Raw genomic sequence first — 5,581 nt, 5'->3', positions numbered from 1 at the left:
ATAGCAGAACCAGGGCCTGTATTGAGCAGTCCTACACCTGTGTCAATCTTCAGTTCTTCACAAGTAAGATACTTTCCGTTCTTCCAATAAACCTGTTATTCCTTTTCTTTGCAAAGTGGGTGGCAAAGAGAACTGAATATTTTGCTCAATGATGATTGTTTTGCTTTTAAGGAAAAAGAGAACCAAGTTTTTTTTTTTTTTTTTTCTTAAATGATGGAATGGATACTGGAGTGTGTATGGTTGTTTGTTTTTTTGTTTTCATATGCTTATTATTTGCAAAGATACCTTTCGCTGGGTGGGTAGCTTGGAGGGTCAAGTGTTTTCTTAATGATGGAATAGAGTTTACATCTGATTATGGCCATGAACTATTTAATCTTTGGATTGTGGGGGTAGAATTGGATTTAATAGTGGTGTGGAACTTGGACGTCTTATAAAGCTTCCTCTCTCAGGCATATGATGGATTCTCAATCAATTGAGGTTAAGGTGAGAGAAAGCAAATTGAGGCGGTGAGCTAGATAGATGCCAAGGAAAAAGGTTTACTGATTTGAAGGTGCTACCGTGCTACCAGTGAAGGAAAACAGCAGGACCACTTCTACTTTTAATGTTAATGGGTTGAAGTTGTAATGTAGAACTTCAACAAAATAAATAAGAAGAATTACAATAACGAACAATTAAAAAATATGCACAATGAACTAAATAAGAAGCATATCAACTATTGCTATTAGTCTACTATATACTTGTCAGGTACATAGGATTCAATAGATCAACTTACAAAGAAGCCAAAATCAATCAGGGATATCTGGGATAACCCCTACTTGACAAGGATTTTAAAAGTGTGAGACATTGTGAGATTGCTTTTACCATTGTGAGATGCTAATTTGATTAGAAAGATTGTTGAAGTATAAGTGAACTAAACAACCTAGGAAGAAGGTGCCTTTATTTGAATGCATTAGACTTTTTTTATTTTTTTTTCTGATAAGTAAAAAAGAAAGTTTCATTAAAAGAAAAAAAGTACAATCTGGATAGATGATAAGGTAGCATCTAAAGCACCGAGACTAAGCAGAACCGGAGCATCAAAATTTCCATATTACAATTTGAATTCCACCACCTCCCAGGGACAAACACCAAAAACTTCTCTCAGCACTGAGAGAAGCACTGGCAGAAATAAACTAACAGCATTAGAATACATAATCTCAAGAAGTGGTAGTAAACATTTAATACTTAGAAATAATGATATTCATTAAAAAAATTATTTGGAGATAATGATGACTGTTTGTATGATGATGTAGAGCATGTTGTGAGCAATGTTTTAAAATGCAGAGGCATGATGTGAGGTGTTCAACTACTTGGAGGCGTGAGGTGTAGGCCTCCCAAGCACAAGGAGGTGTAAGCCTTTTGAAGAGGAGTTCCTGTTTCTTTTGTATGAAAGATGTCTTGTATCAGAAAGAATGTCAACAAGACCCCTTAGCACAAGAAACCAAATTGGGCTGCATGAGAAAGGTGTTGGGGGGGGGGGGGTCTGGTAATCACCCAATAGAGGGCTTGTGCCACACAAACAAACCACAAAGTTGTCACTCATAGTGATAGAGATCAAACCAACGAGAGAGGGAGATCACAGGCTCTTTTGATTTGTTTTCTCACCAAAAATAAGTTCAGAACAAAATTAAAAAGGAAAGGAAACTAGAAGAAGAGATTAGCCTTCTTTTGATCTTTTTCTTTGGTAAGTAGCCTTCTTTAGATGCACTTGCATTCTATAGACCCTTTGGTCCACCTTATACATGGATCCTCCAATGAGAAAATGCCATGCCAGCCAAGAAAAGGAAATGAGACTTAATGGTTAAGCACTGCTCATCATCTTATCCGTCAAGCAGGAAACTGAGAGCAGTGGCATTCCCTTCCTGCTCTGCAGATGCGCTCTCCACAGGATGAATGTAGAGCTCGGGTTCTTCCTCTGTATTCTTCTTGAATGATCTATTTATTAGGAAAAAATAAGAAAAGCCAAAATCAGCATAATTCCTAGAAAAAGTAACATTACATAGAAATTAAAAGCAGCACAAACTAGTAAAATGGATCCTGTGTTTAGTGATAAATTAATGTTATCCAATCAAGAAGAAGTGGAGGGAATGGAAAACAATAAAAATTCCGTAAAAATCTAGAGAAAAATAGTAGCGAAGCCCCTGGAAGATTTCACTCTGCATTCTCTTCGTGCACAGAAATACGCAAGTAGTTAAAAAATTTGGAAGCTACCTGAGACTGAGATTCAAAGAAACCATATTCAGGGTCTAGATCCATAACTCACCAAACAGGGTCTGTCCCAAACCCTACTTTGGGCAGTAGATCTATAACTCATCGAACCAGGATGGAAGAAGGGAGAGAACATGATTGGTTGGAAAACTTTAAGACTGATGTGGAAAAATTTGATTGGTTTGTCCACATTAAAGGTATGCGAGTTCTCTTTAGATCAGTTCACAGCTTCCCAAGTGCTATGATATCATGAAAGAATGAAAGAAGTAGAGGATAGAAGAAGAGAAGAAGAACACCAATTGGAGATTTGTGGTGAAAACCTCTTATACTCTGTACCAGTCAGCTGCTGTATATAGCTTTCTAAATATATTACAATGACTCTTATTCCCCTATTTAAGCATGGAACATCCTACTTAACACAGGACAGAATAGACATATAAAACATAGATGCAGGGACATAAGTGCCGCTCTCAACTTGGCTGTTTACAGCATGTACAGTGCACACACACACACACACACACACACACACACACACACACACACTATCCATGTGTCTGTTTCTGTATAGATCTTCATCTCTCCATCCTTGGGTAGCTTGAACAGGTATATCTTTCTATTTTTAGTTTTATTTTTCTGGCCCTTGTATTTGCAATTTTGCAGAAGTTGCAGACCTTAATCTTAAGCTTAAATTAGATGGATTTGTAGAATGGTTTTTCATGAGTGGGGAGATGATGTAAATTTGCTTGATGGGGAATGCTGGAATTAGTCATGCTATGGAAGATGAGGGTTTCTGTTTTCCTGGTGCCATAATCAGGGATTAAAGTCCTTTGAGAGGTTGATATTTTGATGTTGTGGATGAAAAGTGACCAATTGTTGTTTGTTGGTAGTTTAACAAGTTTCAGGTAGTCAGATTCTTGTAGGCTCCATGAGGTAGATAAGAATCACTTTCTACAAACTGTGATTCAATTTAAATCATGAAAACATGAGGATGCACATTCTTTTTCTTTTTTGATTTCTAGGATGCATATTCTTATCTATTTTTTAATTTAATGTGTTTGATTTCAATAGGCTCATCTTATATGTGGTTCTAAGTTCTAACAATTATGAATTTCATTGAGTATATGAACTGGTAACTACAGGAAGACACTGTAAATGATTAACAAATAAATACTTAATGCTTATAAAGAAAAAAGAAAAGAAATAACATTCTTTATCATTTTTAGGTACATAAATGGATGATGAGGAGATTGTCAAGGGAGACAAGCTTATACTGAGGGGTTTGAAGCTACATGGATTTCATGGGGTGAAACCAGAAGAGAGGAAGTTGGGTCAGAAGTTCTTGGTAGATGTTGATGCTTGGCTGGATCTCCGTGAAGCTGGTAAATCTGACAATTTGGCTGACTCTGTCAGTTACACTGACATTTATCGGTAAGTAGTGCAAAGTTCCAATTACTAGTATAATTTCAGGTATAGTCTCATGAATATGACATATCTCCATTAGTTTGGAGGGCCAAAGCACATATTTAGTGTCTCCTCGTCCAGAGTATACTTTTTGAAACCAAAATCAGCATGTATAAAAGGGCTATTACCCAATGTCAGTCCCAGCCATCTGGGGTCTTGGGAGGGGTAGACTGGATATAGTTCTAGGCTCCTAGCCTTTGGCATTTTTTTGCAGAAAGTGGTTGCTCTCAGGCTTGAACCTGCATTCTCATGCCTGCCAATCCAAAATATTACTATTACACCAAGTAATGGCCCCTCAAAATCAGCATGTATAATCAAGAATATATCTCTGGCCATCTGACTAGAACTGTGCTCTGTAGTTTTAGAGCCAGAAAATGATGAGTAAAAGTTCATTGGCATGCCTACTTTGCAAATATGTTTTTTGTTGCCCAAATGGCCTCTATGTACTTCTTTAGTTGATACAATATATTGGCCTAATTATACTTGTGCTGAGCATGATGAGTCCTGATTCAGTCTAAGTTAGCTTGGTATTGGCCTTGACAGATCTCAAAACAGAGAGAAGCCTTATTATTCCAGTAAAGAGCACTAAATTATTCAGGCTAGAATTTTTTGTAACTTAATTGAAGTTCACTTCAGTTCCAAATCAAGTCTCCCACGTCCAAAGAACCACTGCATGTTGTAGAGAATGAATTGAAGTTAATTGGAATCTGCAGCCCCCATGCCTTGTACTGTCAGTTAGGGACTGTTTTTAAGGAGGTTGAAAACTCGGTTTACTCAATTGTTGTAAATGTACATAAATAGAATTAATGACAAAATATATTGAAGCCTGTGAATCAAATTTAGATTCTTAATTTAATTTAAGTGTGATCTCAACATTGACCTACCGAGCTACAAGCCTTGAGCAGCCTTGAGGCCAAACTGTGCTTGTGCCTATTACAAAACACATGAGATGAGAATTGAGAGTATACATGATCAAGCCCAGGACTGCTTATTGGATAAATGAGTGCTTATCCTATAAGTATTCATGAGTGTTTGGTGAAAAAGCACTTCTTTCAAACAGGGGTAGTATAGGCATTTGAAAGTTATGTCGTGGGCCAAAATAGGACAGAAACCCAATAAGAACTTTTTCGAAAAACAGAAAATTTTAACTTACTTAAACTGGTCTTATTTCTTGAGAAAGTGTTTATTCCAACCTATTTCCCAAGTGCATATTGATGTGATATTGGCCTAAAATGAGTGCTTAAAATTAAGCACTATCATATGGGAGCCTATGTAGTTTTCAGATGAATGCTGATAGCCTGATAGAGTACCGAGAGATGAAAATAAATGTACTAAAATTTATACGGTGGTCCGGACATGAAGCCAAGGCAAGTATTGGTCTCTCTCTCTCTATATATTATACATTCTAATTTTTTAGAAAAGAGGATCTCAAAAGTGGTTAATTTTGCCACGTGATACAATCCATTGTAAATAATTAATTATTGTTTTGAACACATGGATGCCAGACTGCCACTGTACTCCACTAGGCACCACATAACAAGTTCAAATCTGCTCACAGAGTGTCCCTCACACCTCATAGCATGTTTCGGTGATGCATTTGGAACGTCTCTGTAATTATAAATTTTTATTCATGGGGAGACTCCTTGAGGAGCAGATCCAAACTCCCATATGACACACCCAAAGTGAGAAAACCCTTTTGCTGGGAGAACATTTTTTGAAGCTTTGTCTACCATTCTATGCCAATATGGCAGTGCTATGGGTGCAACTTGGGCAAGCTCGAGTTGGGGAATTGTTAAAATTTCAATTAAGCCTGGCCCGAAGCTTGAGCCCGATGCAATGTAAACTCTTCAAATCAGGTATGGGATTTGCACCCCTA

The 5,581-nt window shown here is 37.2% G+C and overlaps 1 long non-coding RNA gene across 1 annotated transcript; it reads left to right on the top strand.

The window, feature by feature from the left end:
* Positions 1–4,592, top strand: LOC148876113 (uncharacterized). Its single transcript, XR_016112183.1, has 2 exons — positions 1–63; positions 3,468–4,592. It is a non-coding gene; the product is annotated as an uncharacterized LOC148876113 (long non-coding RNA).
* Positions 4,593–5,581: the final 989 nt, after the last annotated feature.

Source organism: Nelumbo lutea, chromosome 1, assembly GCF_056320005.1.
Source record: "Nelumbo lutea isolate HS-2025 chromosome 1, American lotus-T2T, whole genome shotgun sequence".
Classification (NCBI taxonomy): Eukaryota; Viridiplantae; Streptophyta; class Magnoliopsida; order Proteales; family Nelumbonaceae; genus Nelumbo; species Nelumbo lutea.
The sequence above is the reverse complement of the archived record's forward strand: the minus strand, read 5'-3'. Positions and strand labels throughout refer to the sequence as shown.